At 39.7% G+C, this 21,112-nt stretch overlaps 1 protein-coding gene across 2 annotated transcripts in view; it reads right to left on the reverse strand.

Moving 5' to 3' along the window:
* LOC124798051 (zinc finger protein 532-like) overlaps positions 1-19,717 on the reverse strand; it is a 76,746-nt gene extending 57,029 nt beyond the window's left edge. For both annotated transcript variants that reach the window (XM_047261277.1, XM_047261278.1), the window contains exon 1: positions 19,521-19,717. The gene's annotated coding sequence lies outside the window, so the exon portion shown is untranslated. The remainder of the gene's footprint in view (positions 1-19,520) is intronic.
* Positions 19,718-21,112: the final 1,395 nt, after the last annotated feature.

Here is a 21,112-nt window from a genome sequence, read left to right on the forward strand (position 1 = left end):
CTGTGACCCGTCACCAGTTCATGCCTCTGCTTAGTGTCAGCGTTCTGTTACTGTGCTGACTGTAACACCTGCCACCAGCACACAAATGCTGCCTTCTTGCGGACGACTACTAACAGCATGCCTCAGTGATCATGCCTCAGTGATCGTGCCTGATTATGTCACAGAGGCTACAGTCTACCCCTCCAGCTTCAATTCTGTCACTGTAACTATCATGAATAAATGACTTTCTTAATCAGCAATGTTTCCCTGACAGGCCACTGTCCAACACCAGCTACAACCACTCCTGCAGACACGGCCTGCCAGGTCTATTGCTTTACATCCTAATGTACCAGCAGCCCAAATCACCAGCCACCTTAGGGATCATGTCTTTGCCACCATACTTTGTTGGGAGTTTTGAAGCTTATGATTGATGTTATCCCATTTAGGAGTGAGAAGGAGCATTGTTTATTATATTATTAACTAATAATCTGAGTTTTCATACTTTTATATCTGATAAGTTTCTAAAACTGGCAGGAAATTTTGTCAAATGGCATCATTACATGTAAGTAAGATCCTTGTAGCAGTTGTAAATGAGGTCTACATCTGCATCTATATCTATATTCTGCAAACCACTGTGAGGTGCATGGCAGAGGGTATGTCCCTCTGAACCAGTTATTAGGGTTTCTTCCTATTCCATTCACGTATAGAGTGCAGGAAGAACGATTGTTTGAATGCCTGAGCAGTAACTATTCTAATCTTATCTTCATGATACCTGTGTAAGTGTTATGTAAGGAGTTGTAGTATATTCAGAGAGTAATAATTTAAAGCCAGTTCTTGAAACTTTGAAAACAGACTTTCTTGGGACAGTTTACATCTGTCTTCAATAGTCTTCCAGTTCCGTTCCTTCAATGTTTTTGTGACCGTTCGTGCCGCCCTTCTCTGTATACATTCAATATCACCCCCCCTCCCCAATCAGTCCTATCTGGTATGGGTTCTACACAGTTGAGAAATATTCTAAGCTGGGTCACACGAGTAATGTGTAAGCAATCTCCTTTGTAGGCTGATTGAACTTCCCCAGTAGTCTACCAATAAAATGAAGTCTACTAACTCCTTTATCGAGGACTGAGCCTATGTGATCATTCCATTTCAGATCGCTACAAAGCATTACACCCAGGTATTTGTTTGTGTTGGCCGATTCCATCAGTGACTCAGTGTATAGTTTTCAGTTTTGTGAAGTACACGATAACTGCATCATCTGCAAAAACCCTGATGTTACTATTAATATTGTCTGCAAGGTCATTAATATAAAACACAAAGAGCAAGGATTTTAACACACTTCCCAGAGGTACACCCAAAGTTACTTCAACATCTGACGATGACTCTCCATCTAAGATAAAGTGCTGTGTCCTCCCAACCAAAACGTCCTCAGTCCAGTCACAAATTTCACTTGATACCCCATACGATCATTGGAACTCAATGTGTCAGACAGGCAACTCTTGACTCTTATCAGAAGAGAAATGTGGAAGAAAATGAGAAAAAAGAAGAAGATGAAGACGAAGAAGAAGAAGAAGAAGAAGAAGAGAGAAAATAGGGAAACCCATGCTCTTAGTAAACATTTACATCTGAAGGGTTGAACAACGGGACAAATGAAATCTGATTTGGTTGGGCTCAGCATGCGTTGGGGGTCTCCCTCCCATGGCCGTCCCTCCTTCGATCTGTTATAGTCTGTGTGTTAAACATGGGAGCAGAACCCACTGCAAGGTCAGAATGGGTCCTACAGAGAGTGGATTCTTATTCAACTGTCTTTTTGTCATAAGTTAGTATTAAAGGTAAGGAATCCTTATGACCTTGCCCTCATCAGAGTGCTGTATCAGTGGGCAAAGGAAAAAAAAGGGACTAACTGCATCTAAAAGTAATCAAAAACAGGGTGAAAGAGGGATAATCTGGGTGTCTGGTGGAGGAGGTACAGTTGAGGGGCCTCTGGCCCAAGGATGTGGTGGAGATACACCACACCCCAACTACTGCCCCAAAAGCAACGTAAATCATTCAATCAGAGAGTAAAAATCACTTTCTCAGAGAAAATGAAGAACCAGTTCAACTGTCCATATCTCATCTGTCAACATTAGAGGCAAATAATCTAAAAATCCATGCTTGACTTGGATACTCTGAAGGAGGGGGCATTCTCCCAGGACATGAGTTACTGTCTATAAGGCTCCACAATCACAATGTGGGTCATTACGTAAGATAATACTACAGAAAACCTGGTATGACTGATATGGAGGTGAGAAGGAAGGTAGATTCCTTCCAGAAGGAAATAGAGGCTGGATCTGCACTGGCAAATCCATGCTTGGTATCATCAAAGTGAATGTTAGGTGAATAATCACGTCTACAGCCAGACAGTTGGATAGTTCATTTCCTGTGGTATTTACACAACTTAGGACCCAGATAAAGGCAACTGAGCAAGTAGTAAGACTAAGGTCAGAGAGAAGATCACAAATAGCAGATATCACAAGGTGACAAAAGTAACTCTGATCAATAGCCTGGAGACAGCTCATTCAGCCGCTACAAATTAAAACACAGCTAAGGGAAGTCTATTCAATAATAAATGGAGCTCTTTTAGAGGCTGTCAGCTTCACCATAAGAAAACTACATGTTCATGGGAGCTAAGACTGTTCCTGATCAATAGGATGTCCAAAAAGGTTTCCCACCCTATTCATGGTTTTAAAGCCATCAGTGTAGATGATGGTAGCACCCTGATACTCCTTAAGAGGTGATGATGATGATGATGGTGGTGTTAGGTGAGAGGTATTCAACATCATGGTCATCAGTGCCCTGATGGAAAATCAGCATGTCAATCTCATAGGTAGGGATTAAGGCTGTCCCCACATGCTGAACAGTTTATAATGCATTAAAGTCTGCCTCCCTTCCCTGCCAATTTAGGCCTGACCGTTCACAAAATGTCACCACTCTTGTAACACTGGACCAGTAGCAGTGAGGATGGTGGGCAGATCTCCATCGAGACTGAGGACTATCCTGATATCAGTATACAAGACACACACTGCCAAAATACGGTGAACTGAAAGTGATGCACGTCAAACCTCATGGAGTGGTGAATTCTCCTGCTGGAATATGGAGCTTTGTGTTAAAGGGCTATGTCCAATGCGCAGCCTGGTAAGCAGAACCACCTCCCAGTGGTGAGGCTGACATGAAATCTGCAATGCCTGTGGGGTCAATTTGAGTTTGTTTTCTGTTGCCTTCAACCATTCAGTCTCCCACTGACACATGATGCATCTGTCAGAGAAATGAGATGACGGTGTGCAAGGGGATGGGGCACTGATAACATCACCATCCCGACATGCTGCTTTGCCTGCTTCCACAGCCATGTCATTTCCCTGTAACCTGATGTGGCCAGGTACCCAGCAAAAGATCACCTTCCTGCCATGGTGTTGGAGCTGCCATAAGGAGTCATGGATATGCTGAACCAACTGGTCCACTGGATACATTTTATGAAGTACTTATAATGCACTGACACTCAACCCTACAGATACCAGACACTCAGATCGGTACCAAACTTTGTATGTGGATAGAGTATCAACCAGAACTCTGATTTAGTTTGTACTTTGTGTTGTCATCCAGCAGAACGGGTGTAAATGTTAATTAAAAGTAACGCCAGAACTATGGAGCACAGGAAAAGCACAACTGTGAGTAACATACGTATAGCTTCTGTGGGGAAGTTGGTAGAGCATTAGATCATTGTACCAAGGGTTCTGGATCCATATCCCAATGATGACAACTATTTTTACTATATTATGAATGAAATTGTTATATGGGACTATAACTACTTTCACACGTTATGCAATTTTTTCTTTGTTCTACTGTTCCGATTCTTTATGTTTATTCTGTGAAACTACAAATGCACTAGCTGCTTCATCACGAATGGCGTCTGTTCTGTTGTATGTATCTGACAGAACACTACACCTATCTATACAAATGCACTCTATAGGCTTGCTACTTTCAACTGACAAAGCGACAGCAGACTGCCAAAATACCATTGCTACAAACTCCAAAAAGTATTTTTACATGTCAGGAAAATGTTCTCCCCTACAACATTTTCATGCGTAAACAGTTAAAACAAGTTGTCACCAGTGGGATTTGACATGACTGAAGTTTCAACATGATGACTTAACGCTCTATCAACTCACCCATGTGATCCACAAAAATGAAAAACAATCATTCACAGATATGCCTTTCCACTGCTCTGTAGTTCTGATGTTATTTTTAATTAGTATTTATCCATGTTCTACTAGATGACAGCACATAGTACGAGTGCAGAGTGTCTCAAAATTCTTATCAACTGGGAACCCCATCTGTATGAAAGTAGAATCTGACAAGTCAGATGATTAGGAAATTGTTGCTTGGCATTGTGAGCAAGAGTTGATACCACTGGAAATGAAGAGGAAGATCCTCGCTTCGATAAGGAAACTGTCTATGGGACAAGTCCAGAAAGTGGCAGTGGCCAGTCTTACTTGATGATGATGATCTTGGAAAAATAATTTCAAAGCCAAAGGGGTGTTGCTGATTTATAAACCTGACAACCACTGTTCAGTCAGGACAAGATTATGGTCTGGTAAATACAGAATAGAGTAGCAGTATCCGCCAAGAAGTGTGGGCAAGGAAGCAGACAGCATTGAGCTTATTAATGCAGCTAGTATTAAGCTGATGAATATGGGGCAGTCATATCAGCTTTTTATCAAAGAGGAGTCCCAAGAATCGGGACTACACAGCATCCAAATGCCTGAGTACCCAAGGAAATTTCTGGGTCAGGATTAAATATGATACAACGATAGAAATAGATAACTCCATTTTCACAGAAGAAAACTGGAAGCCATTAGACAGGGGCCAAGAAGAGGCCATTCCAAAAGCTCCTTGGAACTGGTATTCAGGCAAGACTACAGGTTGGGAGCTAAACCAAATGCGACAGTTGTCAAGATACAGTGCTGGGGTAATCAGTGGTCCAACAGAACTCACTAGCTCACTGATTGTGATAAAGGTGAGTGGAGTCCCTAGGGACACAGTTTGCTTAGACTTATGGGGAGCTGAGCGATGTACCATTTCTGAACTGAAACAACTGGAGAGATAAAAACAGTTGAAGAGAACATGGGAGGGAGCCTTAAAAGCACCGGTAAAGCGTGATGGGGGCACACGGTGTTGGGTGGTTATAACTGAAGAGCAGAAACTCATGGAGGTCCAATGTGGGCTGTAATTATTGTATGGCGGTGAAACTTGGTAGATATGCTAACGCATTCATGTGGAACCGATTTATGTTGGAAAAAGAATTAGTCTCAATTTTGGAATTCAGGTGAAAATCTGGTGCACTTGATCAAATAGTTTTACAAATGCACCATCTTGTTGATGCTTCCAGTATTCATACTGAATAACTGTATAAGCAATGGTTAACAATAAAATCAACATTATGCCTTTCTCACTGCTTCACCTTTCCTGCCCACGTCCTGTTCCTAATCCATTACATATGAAAACATTTCTATATGTCTTTCTTGCATTCACAACACCAGATTTGCACCCGGTGGCCAAAATTATAACTAATATTTTTTCAGCGTATATCAGTTACGCATTATCATATTTACTAAGTTTCACTGCCATATGATAATTATAGCCCATACTGGACCTCTGTGAGTAGCTGCATTTTAGTTATAACCACCTGGTACATCTGATGTAGACTTCAATGAGATTTTAGTGTTTAGAAAAAGCTTGTCAGACTACTGTCTCTGACCTAACCAGATGGTCAGTTGTGGATTGTTCCTCCAGAAAACCATACTGATATGGGGATAGAAGGCCCTGTGATTCAAGAACCCAGCATAATAGTTGGGCTACCATCCTTCCAAGCAGTTTGTAGAGCATGTTGATGAGGCTAATCAGTCAGTAGCAGTTGGTGGACATTTTACTGGTTAAAGGATTGGGATGATAACACTACCCCTCCAATACAAAGAGGAAACACCCTTTGATCAAATGCAGTTGTAGACCCTGAGTAGACTGAGTCTGTGAATCTCATTCAGATGCTAGATCATCTGATTATGAACTGAATGAATCCCTGAGCCCATAATGTGTGATGTGTCAAAAGCCTGAAGCAGTTGCATTTAGTAAAATGTTCATTATTTAATTCAGGGTTATGACAGAGGAGGGGAAGTGGGGGGAGGATATTGGGATATCTTCATCTTGTCTATTATGTGTTGAAAATGTAGTTGGACAAAAAGAGGACACCAACACTGTCACAAATGGCCTGGGAGGTATCAGCAAGAAAGGAGATGATGGACAAAACTTGGAACAACTGTTGATCTTTGGTGGCCCATAAAACTACAGAATTCATTCAGACCTGGGTTAAAGATGTTCATGCTGCCAAACAGAAGACATAGTGCTCCCAGAATTCCTTCTTTTAATTAGGTAGTGAGCCCTTGTGAGGAACCTCATGAAACTGATGAGGGCGGACTGTGAAGGATCTTGCTTGAGACACTGCAATGCCTTCAATAGCATGAATAGCTGCTGAAATATCTTTGTCAATCACGATATCAGCCATTAGAGGAGGGGACCTATGAAAAGGTGGATAACAGTTCCAGGAGTGCAGGTGCTTGCGTCAGAGAGATCTCTGACAATCTGGTCGATACACTCTGATGGAGAGGGCATGAAGGTGATGGCAGAGGCATACAGCTGCCAGTTCACTCTTCAGAGAGCCCAACATAGCAAATGGTCCAACAGGCAGTGACAAGGATGTGACAGGATCACCAGAAAGTGATCATTGCCATGAAGATCGTCATACAGTGACCACTGTGGTGAAGCTTTGAGACTGAGGGATAAAGTCGTAAATTCAATAGCTGAAAATGTGTCACTGGTGGCACTGAATTGCGCAGAGGTACCTTCGTTATGGAGACGCAGATCGAGATCAGAAAGAAGTTGATCTATCCAAAGGAACCTGCCCCCCCCCCCCCTCCCCCGCCCCCATATGAGGTGGTGTTCACTGAAATCCTCAAGTAGGAGAAAGAGAGCAGAGAATTGTCAGGTAAAAGTGTTCATCTCAATGTAGTAAGTGAATTAATGTTGGTGACTGCTGATGTTCACACTCACTCTGCCACTAGTTCCAGTGTTAAGTGAAGGGGAATCCTCGCACTGGTAATACCTTCATGAACCACCATCCAGATACTCCTTTAGGATCAGTATGGTTCCAACAGATAGCATGGTGATCTCAAAAGGCTGGAGAATAGTCATCAGCTAATGCAACACAGACTGCAAAACATAAGGTCATCAATTGTTATATTTCTGGCAGGTGACCGTAACATTCATTACAGCTCATTGTTATCATATTAAAGGAGTCCTGGTTGGGCATTGACGGGCCGGCAGGACAGGTCACACCCTGGCACCATTGTCTATCATTTGTGGGGATGGAACAACATCTGCAAATATAAGTTCTGAGTTTGATGGTGAAGGAGGATTTGGCGCTTCCAGGTTCACCAGAGCAGTCTTCACCCAAGATTTCTTCTGTATCTCCTTAACCAGTTTAGAGGGTCAGTACTCGTGTGAGAGTTTATCCACTGTGGTGGCAGGGATTGAAGAGAAGCAGGCAGCCATGGAACCGGCAGTTCATGCGTCCTTCAGCCATTGGCTGGTGATAGGTAGGTGGTCTGTGATTTCCAGAAAGAAGGTTCCCAAAAGGAAGCCTTGTTACTGGATAATGCTAATGGAGGAGGATGTTTCTCTCACCAGGTGTGGTGAGCTCAGGTCCCTGAAGATGGGTGTTACTGGAACAACCAGAGGGGAGGATCTATCTCCCCATCTCATATAACTTTCGCTACTGTAACTGATGTAAGAAATATTTTGGTTGCTTTATGTCAATAGTCTCTCTTTCTTCTCATTGAAAAATACAAATATAAAATGATCTGCGAGGTTGATGAATAATGTAGTCCACATTAACATATTTTAAGACTCACTGTTTTTATTTTATCAAAACTGTTACAAAAACATAAGCATGCCTCTCTTTGCATCCATTCAAGTCCATAGTTACCAGAACAAACAAATTAGGTCTGCTTTTCTTCATTTAACAATTGACACTGAGATGGTGGCAAAAATAGAACTGCTCAAGTGAGCACATAATTGCTAACAAAGGATACCTTACAGGAGAAACAAAGACAAACATGTTACATAAAACCACAAAACTAAATGGAACAAGCTGTGTTGCAACTACAGGATAGAAGTAATTACACTTTCCTTCAGTTTCAAAATCTGAGAGGTGATTGCAGACCTTAAGCTCCTGCATTTCACATTCCTCAATTAAGGCAGCACACACATTAGGGATCAGGGAGGGTGATCTTCTCTGAAACTTACACAGAATAGTGGTTGCTCACATGACAAATTTCCAAGTGATGGCCAACAAGTCTCCACAAAATGAAGAGTTTGTACGGTGGAAAGACATATACCTGAAGTGTTGGTACTTGAAGCACTGCATTGGGACTGGGATATATGGCTAAACATCACAACTGTAGAGACAATTTTAAGTTTTTTCAAGAGTTGGATTGGATACGCTGTTTTAATTATGACATAACTACTTTGTAGTTTACTGAGGGAAGCTATTTCTCCTATTAGATTTTTTTTATATTCTACAAACAACATAGACTTATTATTACGTAGGTTGGAACTTAAATAGTGGCAACACTGTTGTGGAGACACTATGCGATGGAATCTACTATTGTCGCTGATAGCACACGTTATTGACATACCTACCTTACCTCCAGCAAACGGACTTGCCCGCCCCATGTCACCGACGTGGGCACAGTCGAGGGAAACACAATCACTCATGAGTGAGTGGCCTAACTTAACGGTGTCACTATGTTTTTGAAACAGGAATAACAGAGCTGGCACAAGATTGAATGTGCCATAGGTCGTACAGCACAACAGTGTCATCAAGGTCTTCAAGAGATGTGCGGGCATCAGCATTGCCATACAGAACAGTGGCACATTGGATAAAAGCCTTCAACGAAGGTTGGCAAACTGTGGCAGACGTACATCGAGCAGGTCGCCCTAGCATCTCTGAAGAAGAAGTGCAAGCTGTTTCCGCATTAGTGGACAGTGATTGACACCATACAATTCGTGAGCTTATCTACGATACTGGATTAGTGCATACGACTGTGCTTCGAATCCTGAAGGAACCACTGGGCATGCAAAAAATTGCATCATCATGGGTTCCGCATGACTTGACGGAAATGCAGAAATGGATGCATTATGACACTGCTCAGACGCACTTGGAGTGTTATGAGCACGAAGGAGAGGCTTTCTTACACCATATCGCAACACTGGATGAGAGATGGGCCACATTGTACGAGCCAAAACTGAAACGCCAATCCAATGAATGGCGTTATTATGGGACGCTGCGAAAGTCGAAAGTGCACAGAGCCCCAGTATGGTGAAAGTTATGGTGATTCTCGTGTACAACTGTGATGGTGTTATCCTAATGCATTATGTTCCTCCATGGCAGACCGTCAATGCACAGTATTACTGTTCATTTTTGGAGCGTCACCTGTGACCAGCTTTGTGAAAGAAGCGGCAACACTTTCTGCGCAAGCCACACATCATTTTGCATGACAATGCATGGGCGCATACAGCACAAGCTGTGGCTACTCTGTTTGGTCGATGGGACTGGGAAGTGCTGTACCATCCACCATACTCCCTGGACTTAAGTCCTTGTGACTTTGATTTGATTCTGAAGATGAAGGAACCAATTCGTAGCATTCGCTTCAGAAGTGTTCCAGAGATTCGACAGGCAGTAGACCGCTCCATTCCCACCATCAACAGAACAGGCTGTGATAACGGTATACTACGGCTTCCACATGGCTGGCAACAGGTTCTGCACAATGCTGGTGACTACTATGAAGAACAGTAACAGGTGCAAACATGTTACTCTTCTGTATCAGTTGTGAATAAACAGTTTTCACTATTTAAGTTCCAACCCTCATATATAGAAAAGATCCTCCACGAGTTCAGTGTAAAGGTGGAAATGGAGGGGGATAGTATGTTTGCAAAGTGGTCTCTTAATTGTTGAAGAAATTACAACTTATCTTGAGTTAGTAACTGTAGTGAGCTGGCCTCGACAAATTCCTAGGGAAGATGCAGTGGTTCTCTGTAGACTATTTCTGCAGCTGAAGAGTCCAAATCTTGTTTATCCATCATTTTTAAGCCCAAGAGAATGATCGGAATGGTGGAAGGCCAGAATGTACCATGACATTTGAGCACTCCCTCCATGGAACAGTGCTATCTCTTGACCATGCTATTATTAGCAGGGTGGTAGATAGTAGTTTTATGATGTACACACATGCAAAATGTAGCCAGCTGGGTGAACAACTCCAATTCAAACTGCCTGCCTTAATCAGTAGTTATGTGGAGTGACCAGCCAAACCTAGCTAGCCAAGATGACGTGAAGCCAGAGGCAATGGTGTCTGTGATAATGTTGTCCACAGATGTTGCCTCCAACCAGCACATAAATTGGTCAGTCATTGTAAGGAGATATTGCTGGTTGTTCAGTGGAGAAAGCAGTCCCACAACACCAAGTTCCAGTACTCATTGGTGTGTGCACATGATGGGGCACTTTGCAAGTCTGGTATTGAAGGCATGTCCACGTCCACCCTGGCATGTCCATGTCCACCCTTGGCAATCCCTCTCCACATATGGCCAAATGAAGCATTAAGCATTGTAACATGAGGTGAAACGTGGGAAGGGCTCCAGGGTGACTTAGGTTGTGGACACTGTCGAAGGCTTGTCGTCGGAAAGCTGACAGAAGAAAAGGATGAGGTCCTCCTCAGGAGATGTTAGAATATAGTCTGGCATCTTCTCTTTGAATGACGACGAGTTGCAGCTGCAATTCTGATGTGGTATCGTTGGTGAATGTTTGAAACTCTCAGCCATCCTGTTGTGCATGTGCTTTAAGTCCACACTAAATTGCCTTATAAATTCTAGATGATTGAACTGGTGGGGGAATGTTTGATGCTATTCCTTTTGAATGTGTAGATCATTGGTTTGTGATCTGCATATATCATGAATGTCCTTGCTTTATTTGTGGATGTAAATATTTAACTACTTCACACACAGCAAGGAATTCACGTTGTATGCACTCCACTTATGCTGATACAGTGACAATTTGTGGGAGAAATATGCGAGTGGTTGTCACGAATTTTGTGACCTTTGTTACTTAAATACTTCTTGTAGATGCCGATGATGTTGCTCTCTGGTGACAGAAAACAAAGGTATGTCATCCAAGTATGCGACACATACGGCAGTCCTCATAGAATGGAGTCAATAAACTTCTGTCCGGTTTGTGCAGCGTTCTGTAACCCAAATATCAGTGATTATCACTGTCTTCAGAATGTCCTCTTCTGCCACAGGTATGTGTGTATGTGCCTTGGTGTAGCCTAAAACAATGAATATCGTTGCAACATGGAGATCATAATTATAGACATACAACAAAGCCATGGGATACCAATTACGCATGGTTGTTGTGTTGATTGCTCAACAGTCACTGCATGGGCGCCAGGTCTCTCCTTTCTTCAGAAAAAGATGCAGTGCAGATGACCACAGGCTACTTGCTGGCCAGATTATGCCTTCTTTAAAGATCACACTGAATTCTGCTTTAACAATGGCCAAACAATCAGGTGAGAATCTCTTTGGTCTACAAGATGCTGATGGACCATCTGTGTGCTGCAGTCAGCCTGGTAATACTGTCAACCGGTTTGGCATTGGCTATATCTGGTAAAAGATGGTAATGTGCCAGGAGATCAGCTCCACAGTGTCAGCAACAGTAAGGTCCTACATAAATGGACGCAACAGTCCCACATTCAACTTTATCCACTGCATTCAATATGTATAGACAGATGAGTTGTTCACCAAAGGTAAACAGAACACAGTCAGCAGTCTACAGTGGTGGACTAAACTTCCTGGCAGGGTGCTCTAGCCTGAGCCAGTGTCTATTAAATATTCCTGACCAGATCTCCTGTCAATAAAACACAGGCATCATGACTTTGTTGAGCAGTCAGTTGCATCTACCACCAGCTGCCGCTGGCATTTGGGTGCAAACACAGTGCTGTACATTTACGCATATGTTTGCGGAACCTACAGTTGTTCCAGCATGTGAAGTGACATGTGTTTGAAAAAGCAACATTTGTTGATGATCAGCTACTGGATCTCTGGTGATTACATCCTGTACCATTCCAAGCACTACCCTAGGACAATAGCATGCTGATCAGTGTGCATGGCATATCTACTTCCATTACCAGTGAGTCAAATTCCGTGCATGTGACGATTGGTGCCCCTATCACACTGATACATGGCTTTGATTTGTGGAGGTAATCGGCTACTCCATGGGGTGTGTAGCAGGTTATAAAGGACGGTAACTGTATCAAATTTCCTCTGGAGATGATGCAGATATTGCAACAGCTTATGATCACTGATGTCTTCTTGTGTTAGTACCTGTCTGAACCAGTTTTGAACAGCACAGCCACTCTCCAGATTAATTCTGATTTTCATATCAATTTTCGTGTGGCAGTGCAGTGATCATTTCTTGTACCTCTGCAGCTTAGTGATGGGCGAGTTGGCTAACAACATGGGTGAATTTTGTCAAGTCAGTCGTAATCCCTGGATAGCTAAAACTGGGTTCAACTTGAGCAAACCATAAAATTGGGTTGTTTGGCCAGATGGATGTAAACTGACTGCTAGTCTAGACACTGTTGGCATGCCTGAATCTTACCTGATATTTAAATACTGTAGTAGTCACTCAACCTTCTTCTTTATGTCAGGGTCACCATTTGCCAAGACTACAGGATTTGAGTTAAATGATCTTTGCTTGGCATGAAGAAAATCGAGTTTGGAGGTTTCGCGGAACAAAACAGTGTCTGACAAATAGATTGGACAAGCACTTACTCTCTAAGTTGAACACAAATCCAAACATTTAACTTTCAGGTGAAACGTTCTGAACATGCCTATAACTCAGGAAGAGGCGAAAAGAAAAATGGTCATTAACACTGTATAATTGAGAGACTAATTCTGAATGGAACATATAAACATGGAACATACAAATCGTATAAAAATTCACATGTGAAAAATAAACAATACAAAAGAACATCAAAAACAGCACCTCTGGTAGTTGGAGAGGAAGCTGTTTGACAGCTGCAGCTCATCTGTTAACACAGACCACATGCATGACACTGCACCACTGATCACAATGACATTGCCTGTTGGAGCGAACTTCGTAGCAGACACTACAATGCAATTATGATTGTAATGAAACCGAAATGTTTTGTGGGGAGGACATGTAACCATGTGAATACATAATAGATGGGCAATACAAGATTTTGTGTCAAAAGGAAAATCAAATTGAGTAAACAATATAATTATAAGAAGACATATATAGTTTTGTGCTTTTATGTATGTGTGTCAGCAGTACTTAGAATTTCTGCTCCTGAAGGTATGTAATGGTCGGCCTTTCTGTCTCTGAACTTTAAGTAAGTTCTTTGCTGGTATAAGAAAAGACAGCCTATGATGTAATGGAAGCTGAGTAAATGATAATAGAAAACAACCAGGGGCTGCATTCAAGTGTACAGTTGAAACTTACAATGCATAGGAAAGTCAAGAGAAAGGTGGCGACCAGGGTGGCCGAAAAAGCAGTTCCAAGTTCTAGGGGACTGATGACCTAAAAAGTTAAGTCCCATAGTGCTCAGAGCCATTTGAACCATTTACCTTTAGGTGGAGTGGATGACAAATAGCTAATGATAATAAAACAAATTCTCCTACTACCACAAACAAGTTTATTCCTCATGGATGATATCCTAGCTGTGTCAAAAATGATTTACAATTGAAAATTTCAATGATTACCCCCATCCCCTTCATCTTATTAAGGGCCTAGGATAATCGAATTGAGTTAAGTCTGATCAGTGAATGTCGAAAAGCTTAATACTGTTTGGTGAGAAGTTTATGATTTACAGTAATTATGTTGTAACTGTGGAAATGGAAAAGCTCATGGGTTGAGAGAATTATGTATTTTGGAAGTTTGCAGTAGAAGCCTATCTACAGCTGGACAACTTTTGGGATGTCACACATGGAACCTTAAAGCCCACAGAACAAAGATTGTAAAACAAAATTCAAATTAATTCTTCTAGTCCATCTTGTAAGTTACATTCATACAGAAAAGGCTAGCATGGCAAAGGAAATACGGGACAATCCAAGGGGAGCTTTTGAAGACTGAGGCTTAACTAGGATAGTGGGTTTGCTAAGAGAACTTATCACCACACATTTAGATGAATGTAAATACTGGTATGTTGATGTATAGGTAAACAAAATCATTTCCATTTTGAATAGTCTGAGAAATTATGGATTCTATATTACTGAAGAACAGATTGGTACCTTGTTACCAGCATGACTGCCTGATAAGTAGTGAACTTAGAGAGTTCAGGGATACCAATTACAGGCAACACTGTAACAGTCTAGGTATTACAAGCGGTTAAGAATGTACAAAAACATTCTATCCAGGACAGAGAAATGGCTTTGTATTTTAAAATACGAAAAGAAGAAACACTTTTAATGTTATAAATGCCAAAGAATGGAAATTTTGTATCGTACTGCACAGAAAAAAAAAAAAAGAGTTCACAAGAAAAAAGTCATGTTCAAAAAGGTCAGGAAATGATGGCAAGCAATCACCGAAAAGAAGGTAAGGTACTTACTGTGTGTTATTCTTATAATAAAACTGAAAGTAAGAGTACAGACTGGTTCCTGGATTCTGGTGCATCTATGCAAATTACCACAGATCAACTCAATTTTATATGATGTTTCTGCTAAAACACACATTGATAGTTCCACAGTGGATGGTATGATGTTTCTTTTAAAGCACACATTGATTTTTTTGCATAGATTAGAGATTAGATTAGATTTACTTTCATTCCAATTGATCCGTAGTGAGGAGGTCCTCCAGGATGTGGAACATGTCAGAAAAACAACAATACATGACAAATATTTACAACTAAAACAAATAAGCTAATGTACCATTCCACAGGTCCCAAGTGGAATGATCGTCATTTTTTAATGAACACTAAGAGTCATTTTACAAATACTATTGCACTGAATTTAAAATAAAAAAGTTTTTTATTTATTTATAAGGTAAGAAACATGTAATACAACTACTGTAATACTTATTTACAATGAACACATTACTGCACTGAAATGGTGCAGAAGTTAGATTATACTTACACACTTACACACACACAAGCACACACACACACACACACACACACACACACACACACACACACACAAATTTTCAGTGAACACATTACTGCACTGAAATTGTGCAGAAGTTATGTTGTACTTATATACAAATCAGTTGGTTTTCCTAAGAAATTCATCAATGGAGTAGAAGGAGTTGGCCACCAATAAATCCTGCTGCATCAAACCAGTCTCAGGACTGAAGACCACAACAACAACAACATTGATTTTTTAACATGGATGGTGTGATGTTTCTCCTAAAACACACAACACACACTGGTGTTTCAACAGTAGATGGTTCTCAATTACAAGTGAACTGCTATGAAATACAAACTTTAGTTTCTATGTTAAAGGAGATGACAAGGTATTACAGAAAATGATGTAGGCCTACATTATTTGAAGAATGTGGCCACAAATTTGCTTTTAATGAGTGAAATGGTGAATAAGAGCAGCGAGGTTTTTTTTTTTTTAATGGTGCAGAAATAACTGATCAGAGTAGCAGTGTGATAGCCACAGCAAATTAAGAAAGGGGTATTTATAAATTAGATGTTCTTAAAGTTGGAAATGGTTACTCAGTATATTCTGACGTTTATTTCCTTATAACCTAGCACAAACTGAGCAAAGTATTTGCCAGTTTTCGCACTGTTGTTGAAAGACAGACTGGTAGAAAGATAAAAGTTCTCAGATAAGACAATGGTACAAAATATGTCAACAGTTTAGCCAACAACTGAGTGAAGTTGGAATCAGACATCAAGTTACAATTTGCTATAGTTCTGCTTGAAACAGAACAGCAGAAAGGACTAACACAGCAATTGTAGAGAAAGCAAAGAGCATGTTAAAGGATGCAGGATTACAAAAATGTTACTGGGTAGAAACAGTATCACTTGCAGTGTATCTATATAATAGATTGCTTACTAAAATTGCTCCAAATAAGACTCCATATGAAGTTTTGACTGGAAAAGAACCCAATCTAGATCATATATGAATGTCTGCTTGTAAGGCCATGATACAAGTTCCCAAAAGCATTAGGAGAAAACAGTACTCTAAACCTGATTTTGTTGTTGTTGGATACTATGAAAATTACAAATGTTACAGACTGATAAATTCTAAAAACAAAAGGGCAATAGCTAGAAAAGATTTGATATTTTTAGAATCTGGTGAAAATGGAAAAAATTTTGAAAAAGTATGTGTAGATATCCTGAGGAAGATGTCCAAGAACATGCAAAGGCTGCAGTAAACTTAGAAATTAAAGCACCTGAAGGAGTTCAGGAACAATTAGATATGTTTATTGAAGGTGTACTGGGTAATGAGATATAGGAAACTCCAGCAGCAGAGGTTGTAAATTTATGGAGTACAACAAAACCTAAAGTTGTATCCAGTTTATGAGATAGCTGCTCAAACAATCAACAGTGAACCTCTTACTGTTGAAGAAGCCTTGGCCAGCCTAAATGCAATTGGAAGAAAGCTATAGAAAAGGAATTACAGTCTTTCTCCAAGACTGATACTTACGAGTGGGTTGATGCACCACAAGGAAATAAACCATTACGAGTGAGATCAGTCTTTAGCATTAAAAACCCTGAAGACGCAACATCATATTTTAAAGCTTGTTTGGTAGTTAAAGGCTGTTCTGAAATAGAGGGCACAGAGTATAAAGAAACATTCTCATTTGTTGTGAAATATGTTTCCTTAAGACATCTCCTGTCCCTTGCTATAAAAGAAGATTTATTAAACCACGACATCGATGTGAAGACCAAATATCTCAATGGAAAACTGAAGCAAGAAATTTTTGTGATTCTGCCAGAGGAGCCAAGAAAACTCCTCAGTAAAAGAATAAAATCTGGCATCCCATAACGAGCATGTATGGTCTTAAATAAAGCGGTTACCTTTGGAAACAGCGCTTTCATAAAGCGTTAACAAGGATGAACATGAGTCATTTTGCAGCTGACCTTGGTATATATCACAAAAGAAATGAAGAAGAAACTATAATTTTGGCCATATGGGTTGATGATATTTTTATTTTGACAAGAAGTGAATGTTCAATGAATAGTTTCAAGAAAGAACTTCAATCTGAATTTCATATGCATGGCAAAGTGAAACAATAGCTTGGTATGAGGATCATAAGAAGTGACGATGAAGGAGAATTGTCTACTGATCAATCAATGTACACAAAGAGAATGCTAGAAAAATTTGGTATGAATAATTGTAAGCCAGTTTCCACACCTTTGGAACAGAGTGTGAAGTTGTTAGTGATAGAAAATGGTGAAATATGTTAAAAGGAAGTGCCTTATATGGAGGTAGTGGGAAGTCTTTTATATTTAGCTCTAACTTCCAAGCCAGATACTGCCTGTGTTATAATACTGTGAGTAAATTTTTCAAAGACCTTAGAATTAAACATTTGGTTGCAGTTAAAAGAATATTCAGAAATTTAAAAAGGATCTGTTGATTATAAATTAAGGTACTGTAAGACTGGAATTTTATAGTGAAGCAGACTTAGGAAGTGAACCGTATAACAAACATTCTGTTACAGGTAGCTGTTTCAAGTTGGAGATCCTGGTCTTGCAAGAAACAAATAACACTAGCTTTAGAGTAGTGTTTAGACTGAATATATGGTGTTGTCTTTCACCATACAGGAAGTGTTATGGTTAAGAACTCTTACAAGGTGTGTGTGTGTGGGGGGGGGGGGGGGAAGGGGGGGGGGGGAGAGGAAGAGGGGGGAAGAGGGGAGGAGACACCAACAATGCCATCACATACACAACTGTATGTTTATGAGACTTTTTCTACTTACCGAATTTTACATTCAGCAGCATGAGTTTAAATACTGACTGGATTGACAACTATCTTACTTCACTCATAAAGAGATAAATGCTTTATAATGATCAACAGAGTTTTTGGTGTTTATTTTGTCTCATGGCTTTCAAAAATTTAATGTCTAGTCCATTTCCTGAACCGAGTAATAGTCATTCTTAAAGACAATGTTTGAATCTTATCTATTTTAACCATGAATGGTAAGCTCCAGCAGTGTGGAAAAAAAGTACTTCATTATACAGGTTATTATCTAATAAAATTGTAAGAATAGCCTGTTTATTTGTGATGTAGAATGTGTAAGACATTTACACACACACACACACACACACACACACACACACACACACACACACATACACACATACACACACACACACACAACAACATCAACAACAACAACAAAATTAAATGTACAAGAGCAGAGAAGTATTTGTGCTAAACATATTTTATTTACTTCTCCCACCTTTGATTTCCTGCTAAATTATAAGGTCTGTTTTCCTGAAGTTTTCATTTTCATTTATCCTGAAGAATTTACTTATACTTCACAAACTGGCAACAGGCTGTGGCAGTTGTTCCCCAACACATCCTTGCACTAGGCCCAAGCTGTTACATTATCAAAACTGTTCAGATACTCAACAGATCTGTTCCACCATCATTACAGACAGTGATTCAGTGGGCAAATTTTATTAACTAGTGTGATTTCCAAGAATTCTTTGAAAATAAAAGAAATGAAGAATTGTGTTCAAATTATTTGCTTTTACTCAGAAGCGAAACGTCCAAGTATTTATTTCCCCCAACTGCCCAAAGGACATCAATAGCTAGTGACAGTTCAGATATACTGTTTCTAGGTTTATTATACACAAGCTTCCCTTAACAACAGTGTTGTGTAGGGAACACAATTGTAACTGCAGTGATTTCCACAATGGAGACATGTTATCATACATATGCTGGTATTAAAAAAACATTTATAATGTATTGAAAGTGAAAATTAATGTAAAATGTTGAATACTATACTTCTGATATCCGCATTTTGTTTTATGGTGGGGATGTTGCAAGCACTGGATTGTTGGTTGTGTTAGAATGGCAAAATTGATACATGGGCAAAAATTATACTCCTAGTGTCTTAAAACAGTGGGAAAAACGAAGTTGATTGTGGAATATTTGAAGCAGAATGCAGATAATGAGTTGTTATGTCTAGTTTCTTTGTAGCTTAAATACTGCTCTAGTGTGCTTCAAAATGTCCTGTAGCATTATTGTGAAAATACCAAGTAGTCTCACAATGCACAGAACACACAGGACAATAACAGCAATTTACAAGCATCAAAACTATGAACAAGTAATGGAAGACGTTTTAAAATGACATTAACATTGGTAAATATCTTAACAAACCGTGGTAATGCAAGAATACCAAAGATATCAAACGAACTTCTTACCAGATCGCAGTGTCGAGTATCAGACACAGGTAATTAGATCGTCTCACAGTGTAAAATAAGTTGCTGTTTACTGTTTTCAGAGTCTTGTGTGTACGATATTATTTACTTTTAAATCCTACAGAAATAAATTTCACGTACGTCCCACAATGCTTTTCGTCTTTCCGAACGGAACGACATTAACGACATCTAGCGTGTACCACAAAACTTTTGATCGTTGCTTCGCTATCTTGTGTGGAACACCACATGCAGCATGCTAAAAACTTTTAAAACAGTACGATATGAGTTACTGAAACGTAGGTGGGTCTTCTAGTATAAAAAATATGCAATTATACTTTTAAAAATCGCAGCGTAAAAAACAATCGTTTTGAAAACGGCGAGGCTGTAAAACCCAATGTATTACTACATATACTACATGATACTGATGATGACGATTAGGATACGGTCACATAAAACGAGAGAACACAGCAATATATTAACCAACGCAGATATGTTAACGAGTGTTAGTTTCTCACTGTTTTTTTACACGTTTTTGCGGAAAGAGTTCAAAAGACGTTCATTTTCTCTCAAGAGTCCAGTGACAAAGACCTTCCAACATTTTCTTTTGCTCTAGGCCTCGTAAATATTGAGCTAACTTGAACAGAAGAACGCTACAGTGTTGTTTGGGACAATAAATGTACCTATGGTTCTACTTAGCATGTGAAAGAGACTTCCACCCTGTTATAAATTTTTAAAGAAGGAGAAATGCTCCATAAAACGGAAAACTGAGTGTTCGGATCCCTTTTTTTTAGCAATAGAAATCTCCTCACACAGTCTTCAAAATGTTGTATTTTATCTCTGACATATATATTCTTTTAATGTCTCTGACACTAGGTTATAGAACCTATGACATTTGCTTCATGTATATCTTTGAACAAGCGTTGTTTGTTTTAAATTATAGGTACTAGGTAGTATAGAATAAAATTGAGAAGCGGTAGCTTTAGAAGTAAGCTATGTTATCTAGAGAAAAGTTATATATCATGTAGATATTCCACTTTTATTTGCCAAGTATTTCGACAAGGTAACAGATAATTTGCGCTCTCATCAGCTAGTTATAGAAAGAAGTCAAAATACATTCATTGCCTGTAGCATCAAAGACATCCCGTTAAGAAATAAGAGACGTACATGACGTTACTTCATCTTTCATTGTTGGAAAAAATAAGAGTTGCGTTGATAGTGCTGTTCTGCACAGTCTTAAGAAATTTTACGTCTAGATGTGTATTCTGTGCTATGCTCCTCCCGGAACCGTCGCATTCTTATCAGCGAAGACGCGTATAACACTGATACCAATGTTTAATAAATGAAAAATGACTTTTGCCATCCAAATTGAATCGCTTGTTTGATGCATCTTACCTGCTGTTATATTTCAGCACATAAATAGTTAAGTGCCTGGTCACAGCTTTATTTTTTTTTTTTAAATTACTCTGATGAATATAAACATTTCTGGTGGAGTGAAGTGCAAGTTGGTAGGAGTAAACATGGAATGCTGTTTTTGCAATTATGTTTCAGAAAAAGTGAATTGTACAGGATGATTAAATGATATACCGTACATAAAA

This window comes from Schistocerca piceifrons, chromosome 5, assembly GCF_021461385.2.
Source record: "Schistocerca piceifrons isolate TAMUIC-IGC-003096 chromosome 5, iqSchPice1.1, whole genome shotgun sequence".
NCBI classification, from domain to species: Eukaryota; Metazoa; Arthropoda; class Insecta; order Orthoptera; family Acrididae; genus Schistocerca; species Schistocerca piceifrons.